Source organism: Triticum aestivum, chromosome 4B, assembly GCF_018294505.1.
Source record: "Triticum aestivum cultivar Chinese Spring chromosome 4B, IWGSC CS RefSeq v2.1, whole genome shotgun sequence".
In the NCBI taxonomy this organism is placed as follows: domain Eukaryota; kingdom Viridiplantae; phylum Streptophyta; class Magnoliopsida; order Poales; family Poaceae; genus Triticum; species Triticum aestivum.
The window spans coordinates 445,612,755-445,625,018 of NC_057804.1; positions in this window are offsets into that span (position 1 = coordinate 445,612,755).

A 12,264-nucleotide genomic window follows, 5' to 3' on the forward strand; every position below is an offset into this window, starting at 1 on the left:
GATATCGACATTATCTATAAACATACGGCTCACCGTACTAAAGTGGATGTTATAGAAGCAGCTCGATTTGTATTGTGTTTTGAGATTTATGCTCTCACCACCTGCGCTCTCTCCCCATGTCGGATTGCCATGCGTGCCTTGATACCAGGGGTCTATCACCAGGGGCTGTATTTAGCCCGGTGTATATTGAAAAGTTCGGACACCTGTTGGGATTGTTCGACGTCACGAGTTAGGCCTTATATGCATCAGCTCCGAATCATGTCTTTGATCAATAGTTGGGTTGCCCGGCTCTTGTGCTTACTACCTTATGTTCCGCTATATCGGCTAGGGTAGTAAAGGGAGAACTACTATGATTGTGTCCTGGCTCGTCCGGATGAGCACCTCAGTAGAGAAAGCCGAAAATTGACTGTCATGATGTGGCGAGAGCTGGTCAACCACTCGATGACTCGTTGGAATCTTCACGATTCCCTCTGTGTTAAACGAAGGACCGTCCTTTGGTCACGTATGTAAGCGCACCATATTCAGATAACCACGGACATACGTGGGGCTATATAGTAGCCCCACCGTCAAACTCCTCTGGCTAAGTGAAAGTGTTAAAGCTCTATAGTCTGATTGCCTAGTTCGCCGCACTAAAACCTCCTTAACGGACCAAGACGTTGGGTCAAGTGTGATCAAGTGCTTTTCCGAACACCCTTGCGTTATACGCGAGGGGGCTGAAGCCGACGACTGCAAACTTTCAAATTGTATATATATAAAAAATACGTCCGCACAGGAGGCACCAAAACCTTTCGGGCAAAAAGTATAAAAACATAGCCTTAAATATATCATAATATTGTTATTACAATTTTGATACACTTCACTCGAACATAATATTTTTTGAGCACTGACCCTCTATCAAGCGGGCACCCTCTAGGACATCTTCAAAGTAATGTTCTGGCATATTAAGGTCCTAGCCCTCGGGTGGACTCTGCGCTGCAATATCGGTGGCCTTCATCTTCGCCCAGTACATCTTGACACGGGCAAGGGCCATCCGTGCACCTTCTATGCACGTTGACCGCTTCACATCGTTGATACGCGGCACCGCATTAACAAGTTGCCGCACCAAACCGAAATAACTATTCAGAATGGGCTCGGTTGGCAACAGCCGGGCTATGACGTCCTTCATGGCAGTACCAGACATCTTGTGGAGCTCGGCCCATTGGGCCATCTGCTCGCTCAATAGTGGACGCTTTGGCGTATCAAATTGCGACCAAAATAGCTTTTCCGTCGCATGTCCTTCTTGCGCATGGAAAAACTGATTTGCATCGGCAGCACTTTTCGGCAGGTCCATAAAGGCGTCTGGAGAACTCCACAATTGATTAAGCAGCGCATACTTCGGATCGCCAAACTTAGTTTGCAACAAAAAGGGCTTACCAGCTGCAATCTCCCCAGATTGTCACATCTCCTCCCGAGCTGCTCTAGACTCAGACCAGGCTTCCTTCGCCTCTTGTAAGGCCTTGTCAAGATCGGCCGCTTTGGCTTTGTTATCTTTCTCAAGAACTTGGCATCGGATAGTGGCATCATTCAGTTCAAGTGCCATAGAAGATATTCTCTCCTCGCACTAATGTCGAGCAGTCTGCTCGGCCTTTAATTCGGCGGCTACATTTTCGGCAGCCGCATTACTCATCCTGGCTTGCTCCTTGTCCCGGGCAAGTTCTGCCCGAAGAGTTTCAACTGCGGCGGCACTATCTGCAGTTATGCATATACAAATTATCAGTATCATGCTCATTTTATAATACTAGCATGTATTGACTGCCCCAAAGACATACCCTGCGCCTCGTCGAGCCGCCTGTTAATAAGTGTGATGTCATCATCCGCCACATCAATTTTCTGCTTCAGATGTGCTACCTCTGTAGCTTGGGCAGTCGCCACAGATGTAACAACCTGCATTTCAATTAGTCAAATCATTTCCTGAGCATATATTTTTGATCCTCTGATCGCATCCCTTGGGATGTCAACCATAGTCTCAGGGGCTACTATCTATACACAGGTGCAATTTGCACTTATAATATAATCGAAATTACACTACGAACCTCGAAGCCTCTTAGTAGGCTCGTAAAGGCTTCATTCAATCCACTTTTCACGGACCGAACTCTTTCAACCACCATACCCATCAAGGTACGATGTTCCTCTGAGACGGAGGCATGTCGCAATATGTCTATCAATGTGTCCGGCACCTCTGAATCCGGAACAGGATGCGTCGTCCCTCGGACATTGGACAGTCCGGGACTTTTGTTGTTCCCTGTAGGGGCCGCACACCCCGGACCCTGGGCGGCCGAAGTATTACCTTCGGCCCCGGTCTTCACCGCCCCTTGCACCACTCGTTGATTGGGAAAGATCCTCCGGGACGACACCTCTGCATCGTCTGCCTTATCAGGCAAGGAGATCTATGGAGGCGTCTCGCTCTCCATCATCCCGGAAGAAGATCCCTAGAAGAGGAGGACTGTTGAGGAGGGCTGCATGCCGGACTGCAAACATGTGTTTAAACTATTACCCTCACAGCCAGGAAAGAACGGGATATGTTTAAAACACCCTGGTTCACTTATGATTCGGCTAAGGGCCTCTCTTTACGGGCTGACTGCGTGTCAGCAGCATCCCCTGACTGGAAATTGCAGTGGCATTTCTTGGAGGCAATTATCAAATTAACCCAACACAAAAATAACTAGGCGAGCTGCTGGGACCCATGTGTCAGCCGCTCGTTGTGCAATTCTCTCGTTTATTGACTATGTTGACAATGGCATGGGACCCAGATGTCAGAAATCCACTAGGAGGAGCCATTTTTTATTGGCTTGAAATAAGGAGGCACTTGCTTGCGTACTGCCATGACCTTGGCGGGTCCCTGCTGTCATCCTCTCCACGCACAATCATCTCCTGATTGTGTACGCGTCAACTTGCTAGGCCCACAAGTCAGCCTCTAAACCCGTGGAGGACAAATACAACCCATTTAAAAAAATAACAACCCATTCCATATGTTCAAACGGAAAGTTCAACATTCAGTGCAAAGTAACAGGCCTGATCCACATATAGAGTACTAAACTTCCACGTTGACAACCATCATAGCCAAGTTAACTATCTACTCCCACTAGACAAGTACTAACTTACTCTTAGCTAACTAGATGATGCCGGCGGTACACGCTAAACGCCGGCACCGGCGTCCTGCGCCTCGCCTCGGACTTGCCAGAGGTGCGATAGGGCGCGTTGCTCACGCACGTTGGCCCTTTCCATGCCGGCGTGGTCCATCGAAGCTTCGGCTTCCAAGCGGGAAACCCACTTGACGAGTTGGTAGTAAAAATCAGCGTCACGAACGCGTGCGTGCCTGGCAGCCTCCAGGGCTATTTGCCGGGCGCCGGACTCCACGTAGTCGGCCCAGTTGCGGGCGCTCTGCTCGCGAGTCAGAGCGTCGGTGCGCTGCTGCTCCATGTCCCGTTGGCGGCGCAAATCGGCGATACGCTGCTCCTCCGCCAGGCGGTCGCGCTCCAACAACTCCTGCTCCTCCGCCATGTGGTCGCGCTCCAACAACTCCTCGATCTGCGCATTGCCATCTAAAGACAGATAGAATGCCTCCTCGCTCCGTCTGCCTTCCGGTGAAAAACCGAACACTAGTTCCGACGGTGACCGCCTCCGGCATCGCCTACCGCGGACGGGTGGGGGCATGGTGGACGTGGCGAGCGGCGTCGGGCCAGCGGGGGCTTATGAGGATATGGCGAGTTGGGTCACGGTGGCACTGGAGAAGGCCGAGAAACATTACTTATAGGGGGAAGGTAGTGCGACGGTCATCGGAATTCAATGCATAATGGCTTAGCGCGCCAGCTTGCCATGGAAAACTAGGGAAACTGAAATTATGACTGTGTCGTCCCATCTCGTCTGGGTCGCACGCCGGCATGGCGGTCAAATGAGTGCACTCGAATCATCTCCCTCCTTGTCAATAATGATTTCACGGATTTAAAAAGCCCGCAACAATTAAAGCGTATCTTTTCACATTAGTTAGCTGCCTTAATTACGACTGGCTGCATGCAGGCACTCAGAATCGCTCGCAGGCAGTACGCGAAGCAGCATGCAACGAGTCACAGCCGAGGGCACGCATGCAGCCACTTAAACTGCTGGAATTAATTAGGCTTAAACTTCTGCATGCCGTTAAATATTGCCATGCTTTGGTCTTGCTGCTTTTCTCACGGGACTAATAAACCCGGACAGAGGGAGTACCTTGGTTGGTGAGAGGTTTGAATTAATCCATGCAAACCGGAAAGGAGGTACTAGTATGTGCGTGATCTGCTATTTATTCGTGTAGGATCGGGTAGGTCGTTTCTTGAATTGAGCCCTGCAAACCAAAAGGAAGTAGTACGTGCGTGATCTGCTATTTATTCTGTGTAGGATCGATAGTGTAGCTTGTCAGTTTCTTCAGAGGTAGGCATGTTTATCCATGTAGGATCGCTAGTGTAGCTTGTCAGTTTCTTCAGAGGTAGGCATTTTTATTCAAAAAACTGCCACCTCGCATCTTGCGTCGCAAATAAAACTGCCAGGAGCGCATTTGTAGGCTAGCTAGTGATCGATCAGTAACTTGTAAACACTGAGCAAATAGAAATAAGTAACTGTCAATGCATCTCAATGATTCACAGATCATATACAAATATGTAGCTCCAAAAGCAAAGATCAGCCACTTTGGATCTTGCATCGCAACTAAAACTAACTAGTACGATTCCCATACATAAGATCAACATGTTAATGCATCTCAATGATTCACAGATCATATACAAATATGTAGCTCCAAAAGCAAAGATCTAGAAAAAACATCTGTTCTTCCTACTAACATGGATGCTTCTCTTGGCCAGAATTCAGTACAGACTGAAGACAAATTTGTTTGTGAAGTCTACAATTCCTCTTACAAACGTAAGTGGTTTCACCAACAGCTGGAACCATGAGAATGAACCACACATGATGGAGGAACATCCACTGCAATATGATTTGGTCTTCTCTCGATCACACCGCGAGACTATTTTCGGAATACAAACTTTAACTTAGGGAAAATGATGCCCATTGTATAATCAGACCAAAGCAATGAAGCACCTAGTGTTGTCCAGTAAATAGTACAGTACTACTTTTCTGCAGTCCATGAAGTGACTATCCAATCTTTGTGTCTATTTTCAAATGGCACTGCATGCAGTGACTATACTATTCTCTTGTGCAGTTCAACCAAAATTGTGAACACTTTGTTTGTTTGCCAAGTAGCAACGGGCAGACATCTCTGTCTGCACAAATATCAAACAGCCAGTAAACATATACCACACCATGTTCGCAGTGATGGAAGAGGTGAAATCGATACAACCGAAATTGAGCATCCAATCATTGAATCCTGTCCTGCACCTCCAATGTAGGTCCACCCTGCCAATAAATTCACATGCAAACCACTAGTATTACTATCTAATGACAGTACAAAAAGAGTAGCAAGATAGTAGCAAACCATGTACCTTCGTAATGAACAACTCATAGTGCCACCAATTGGATATAAAGGTTTGGAAAAAAAACATGCTCCTAATGTTGAACCAGTTGGACTTTTTGTGAAGCTCCACTAAAATCGAGCATCCCTGTTTGCATAGATATTGAAAGTGTGATTACTATAAAAGTGGCACTAGTTGAAGCATAGACTCACAAATATAAGCATTCCAATTTCTTAATGGGAAAAGGTAGCGAGACTGCTTCTAACCACCTGTTTGAAGGAATAAATAAAGCAACAACGGCTGATGTCAGGAAGGCATACATAGATTTTTCTGAAAAACTGAGCCATTCCTGACCTTTCCTCTTCTTTTAAGCAAATTTTGTGCAGTTCTACTAAAATAAAATGCCATCACCGCCTTGACAATTTAGTGACACTGTACAAAAGGAAATGACTTAACATTACATCATGATGCCGGGTATGTAGTAGACATGCATTAGAGACAAACATACAGACCTCCTCCGATAACATAATGAACATTAATTTTAACAAAGGTGTGACTAGCTTTACCGAGATAATTTGAGTGAACTCTACACCCTTTGTTCCTTAATATAAGACGTTTTCGCGGTTCAATTTAAAGTACCCAAACGTCTAGTATTTAGAAAAATAGGTAGTAGTTTTCTTGAGCACATATCTGGGAAAGCTTGCCACACTTTATTTATGTCCATACGCTAATGGAACACCATTCGAATACTACAAATATACACTAATCCAGTGGCTAGTGCAACAATAGAGTAGTTAGTTTATTACAGGGTACAGTACAATGGTTTTACTGAACAGATTTCAATAAACTCTAGCACTGGAAGGTTTCTATAAGAATTAACAATACAAAATGTAAAGGTAACAAGTTTTAGCATTGGTATACTAGTTGTGCATGAGCATTAAACCAAATACAGAAGTCTGAAGGTAACTAGCATTATTAACTAATGACAGTATAAAAAAATTGCAAACCATGTACCTCCAAGGTAAAAATCATTTCGAACTCGGGGGGACCTTAAAAATTGCTATCCCAATCTTGATAATCGATCAAACATAAAAACTTGATCGAACGAATCAAGAGAACAGCCGGAGGAGGAGGTGCCCGCTCTTGACCTTTCCTCTTGTCTTCATAATTGTCTATGCAGTTTAACCAAAATAAAATGACATCAGCGCCTTGGCATTTTTGTGACACTGTACAAAAAAATTAACTTATCTCATGAAAGTGAGGTATGTAATCTATAAGCATTAATAGTGCAAAAATCTGAAGGTAGTAACAAGTTTCATCGTTGGTATACTGGCTGTGCAACAACATTAGAATGCCTTAGCTGAAAAATCTTTAATACATCCACAATCAACAACTAACCCTGAAATGATCCAGTGACATTAAATGGCACTGCTTAAATTTATCTGTGGCATTAGACTGAGAGCGGCATTAGTTAAATGTGGCATCACTTTAGCAGTAGCATTGCTTGACTTGACTGCTAGCGTTATACTAACAGCAAAAAAGTGGCAATAAGAGCAAGGGAGGCCCATTCAGACAGTGGGCGCACTAGTACGATGTACCTCCACAGACGTAGAGTGGTGAGAGAGGTATGGTTGCCTAGAGGAACAAATATCCAGGCAGCATATGTGGATTACGTCCCATTTTTGTTCTCTTTAGCCACCTTTTTCCTATGTGAGGACAACAAACCGATCGACCTGGTCATTCTCTATTGCATTGTCATGCCTTTCTACCCTTCTTCAACCAAGAGACACGAGACTTGTTCCTTAGCTACTGATTTTCCCCTTTTCAACCTAGATGCGGGTTCGATGCCTACTCTCTTGGACAGTACAGTCTCTCTTCCTTTCCTTATTCAACCCAGACATGCATTAGTCTGCATGAAGTAGGGTTTCCTTTAATAGTGCAAATTATGGTTTTCGTCTGCGTGGCCAGCAGAGCAGAGGATGGCAAATTGGGAAGATGGTGGAGTGGGAAAAGATCCACATGCAACGACGTGCTAGATGGGGCAATGGAACAAGGGTATGGTTCGAAAAGAGGTAGCATACCTGAGGGTCGGCGGGAAGTGGCTTCGCTCGTGGTCGTCGTCCTTCGCACAAACTACGGCAGCGATCTCGCGCGGGTGCTAGGTCTGAGAGGACAGCCTTGTCGTCAGTGCGTGACCTCGCTCGCCGACGATGAGTGCGTCAACGCTGCACGTCCTTTTCTTCCCCGGCGGATCTGTGACTACCGGTGAGGAGGGAGAGAGGGGCCACCTTTTTTAGATCTAGAGAGAGGGTGGTAGTGTGAGAAGCAAGTGGGCAGCCCTTGGCAAGAAAGCGCTGAAGCTCCAGCCTATATATCTTCTTTATACTACTAGTACTGGAGGTGGAGTAGTGGTGGAGTAGTTTATATTTTCTCTACGTACAGTACCAGTTAGTTGTGCTTCAAAACTGAATGGCACCCCATTAAAAAAATAAAGGCCGATAACTAATGCGGCACCTCGGGTCAACGCGGCCAGATCGCATTTTGCACGAGAAATTACACACCTTGTTTCGTTGACATGTGGTCCCGTTCCACATATCAGTGAGACGACGGTGAGTAGTAGGAGTATTTCCGAATCGATGTGTAGGCCGGGGCGCCCCTTCATGAACCGTGGCAAACTAGCAACCGTCCACCGACTCTTCGCCTTTCCCTCTCGATTTGGAACTATTGTCGCACGCTCTTCCTCTCCCTCCTCCATTTTCCTTCAGCCCTTCACCCTTTCTTCTGCCATTGTTCGATCGTCTTCTCCATGGAGGGAACAGGACGGGAACGACCCCGTTATTCTTGCCCCGATCTGAAAGATGACATGGTGGAGGAACTCATTGATCGGTGCGACGTCATCACCTCGGCTAGCATGCCAGGTTCGTTCAAGCCCATTCTCAACTCAACTAATAACATCATTACAAGGAACCCAAGAGTCAAGGAGCGGTTTGATCTCCCCTATCTTCTTCGCCGTGACCCTGATGACTGGCGCCATCACAACGGAGGCCTCGCCCTGTGCAAGTTGATGCCTCTTGATAATGATACGTATGATGTTAAGATGCCATCACTTGAGGGCAAGGCTTGGGCAGGCGCAAATGGAGATTGGGTTCTTTACATTGGGTCCAACTGCGAGTGGGAACTTGTGAATGTGTACACTCGTGACCGGGTTCCACTTCCAAAAATCTCAGCAGACTGCCCAGAGGATGAGCACACTAGTATTGTATGCACGTTCAAATACAATCATGGTGACTGTCTTCTATGGAAGATAGCAATTTCTCGAGTCCCCAACCGCTCTTGGAATTACAACAACTATGAAGTTGTTGCTATCTTCGACAAGCTTGTTGCCGTCGTCGGTGGTTTGACTGGATGGATATTGCTCAAAAATCAGTTTCTGTACACGGATGAGTACTATGATGCAATTCAATACGAGGGCCTTGTGTTTGCTGCCACCACTCGTGGCACTGTTTTTGCATGGCATCCTCGTTGCTTCGTTACGTTTGTCTTCCATCGTAATTATAATTGTTTCATCCACATGCATGTGGGTTAGCAAGTTTCCCTTTAGGATGGTCATAGTGGGGAGTAACTTAGACTAGTAACATGCATATGTTACTAGTTTATGTTACTACCTCTATAGTGCATAGTATCTTAGATTAGTTTCATAGGTGGTCTCATTTATTGCCATGCATGACACATAGTAGCATCACATTTATTATGTTACGGTATCTACCTATGTTACTATAACCATCTCTCTCTTCCTTAATTGCCTGCCACATAAGCATGTTTGCGAGTCCCAAGTGAATGATACTACTTATGTTACCCCCACTATGTCCATCCTTACTAATTAACCTTCTTCTTGTGTTTCCAAGGTCATGTGAACATTCCACCACCTATACTTGAAGATTTTTATAACCAAGGGGGAGATGATGATGGTGATGATCACGAGCATGAGGACGAGCAGTGCCCATATACTATTTGGCGCCTGGCAACTAATTCCGATGGATCACCTCTTCTCGTGTGTATACAGCCCACTGCTGATGTTACTGCTAAGGAAGCAGGTGTAGTCTCCCATGGTCGCACTCTACAGACCTATTCCAACACCCGTTGCATGGTATTCAGGATGGATACTAGTGTGCTAGCGCCAACTCCTTCTCCCTGTCCACAAGGGTGGGGGGCGCGCCCTCCCCCCTGGGCATGGTCCCCTGTCTCGTGGGCCCCCTGAGGCTCCACCGACCTCAACTCCAACTCCATATATTCCGTCTCGCAGAGAAAAAAATCAAAGAGAAAGTTTTATCACGTTTTACGATACGGAGCCGCCACCAAGCCCTAATCTCTCTCGAGGGGCTGATCCGGAGTCCGTTCGGGGCTCCGGAGAGGGGGATTCGTCGCCGTCGTCATCATCAACCATCCTCCATCACCAATTTCATGATGTTCACCGCTGTGCGTGAGTAATTCCATCGTAGGCCTGCTGGACGGTGATGGGTTGGATGAGATTTATCATGTAATCAAGTTAGTTTTGTTAGGGTTTGATCCCTAGTATCCACTATGTTCTGAGATTGATGTTGCTATGACTTTGCTATGCTTAATGCTTGTCACTAGGGCCCGAGTGCCATGATTTCAGATCTGAACCTATTATGTTTTAATGAATATATGTGTGTTCTTGATCCTATCTTGCAAGTATGTAGTCACCTATTATGTGTTATGATCCGACAACCCCGAAGTGACAATAAACGGGATACTTCTCTGTGATGACCATAGTTTGAGGAGTTCATGTATTCACAATGGGCTAATGCTTTGTTCCGGTTCTCTATTAAAAGGAGACCTTAATATCCCTTAGTTTCCGCTAGGACCCCGCTGCCACGGGAGGGTAGGACAAAAGATGTCATGCAAGTTCTTTTCCATAAGCATGTATGACTATTTACGAAATACATGCCTACATTACATTGATGAACTGGAGCTAGTTCTGTGTCACCCTATGTTATAGCTATTACATGAGGAATCGCATCCGACATAATTATCCATCACTGATCCATCGCCTACGAGCTTTTCACATCTTGTGCTTCGCTTATTTACTTTTCCGTTGCTATTGTTACAATTACTACAAAACCCCAAAATATTACTTTTGCTACCGTTACCTTTATTATCATACTACTTTGCTACTAAATACTTGGCTGCAGATACTAAGTTATCCAGGTGTGGTTGAATTGACAACTCAACTGCTAATACTCAAGAATATTCTTTGGCTCCCCTTGTGTCGAATCAATAAATTTGGGTTGAATACTTTACCCTCGAAAGCTGTTGCGATCCCCTACACTTGTGGGTCATCAAGACTAATTTCTGGCGCCGTTGTCGGGGAGCATATCTCTATTCTCGGAGTCACTTGGGATTTATATTTGCTGCTCACTATGAGGAACTTGAAAGACGAAAGAACCAAGATTTTGCCCTCAACTACGAGGGGAGGTAAGGAACTGCCATCTAGCTCTGCCCTAGATTCTCCTTCTGTTATTAGTAAGCTTGCGACACCTAAACCTGCTATGAATTCTGATATGTCACATGTTATTGATGATGCCACTTATGCTATGCACGATACTTATGATGAAACTACTTCTGTGCGTGATACCACTTTGCAATTAGGTGAATTTCTTGATGAACAACTTGCTAGGGCTAGAGAGAGTGAAATTATTGAAGATGCTATTATTGATGATAGTGATGATGAAAGTTCTCCTAATGATTATGAATTGCCTGTTGTTCCTGAGGGTTATGTTATGAATGAAGAAGCTGCTAGAGCTATCTTTGCTTGCAATGATAGATATGATCATAAGAAATTATTAGCTAAATGGAAGCAGCAGTCTCTTAATGCTAGAATGAAACCTGACCCTGCTTTTGCTACTTCACCTATCTGTGTTACTAATAAGGATTATGAATTCTCTGTTGATCCTAAAATTATTACTTTAGTTGAATCTGATCCTTTTTATGGCCTTGAATCTGAAACTGTTGTGGCACATCTTACCAAGTTGAATGATATAGCCACCCTGTTTACTCATGATGATAAATCTCGCTATTATTATATCCTTAAGATATTTCTGTTCTCATTAAAGGGTGATGCTAATAATTCTCTTGCTCCTGGTTGTGTGTGTAGTCCCCAGGATATGATTTATTACTTATCTGCTAAATATTTCCCAGCTCATAAGAAACAAGCTACCTTGCGGGAAATATATAATTTTGTGCAAATCGAAGAAGAGAGTGTCCCACAAGCTTGGGGGAGGCTTCTCCGTTTACTTAATGCTTTTCCTGATCATCCTCTTAAGAAAAATGAAATACTTGATATCTTTTATAATGGACTAACCGATGCTTCCAAGGACTACTTGAATAGTTGTGTTGGTTGTGTTTTCAGGGAAAGAATAGTCGACGAAGCTGAATTACTACTGAATAATATGTTGACTAATGAAAATAATTGGACTGTTCCCGAGGCAATTCCTGAACCAATTAAGCCGACTCCTGAGCCTATTCCTAAACCCACTCCGAAGAAGAGAGGTGTTTTATTTCTCAGTCCTGAAGATATGCAAGAGGCAAAGAAATCAATGAAAGAAAAAGGTATAAAAGCTGAAGATGTTAAGAATTTACCACCTATTGAAGAAATACATGGTCTTAATATACCACCTGTTGAAGAACCGCATTGTCTTGATAACCCGACACAGGTAGTAAAGGTAAATTCTCTCTATAGATATGATAAAGTTGAAATCCCCTCTACTAA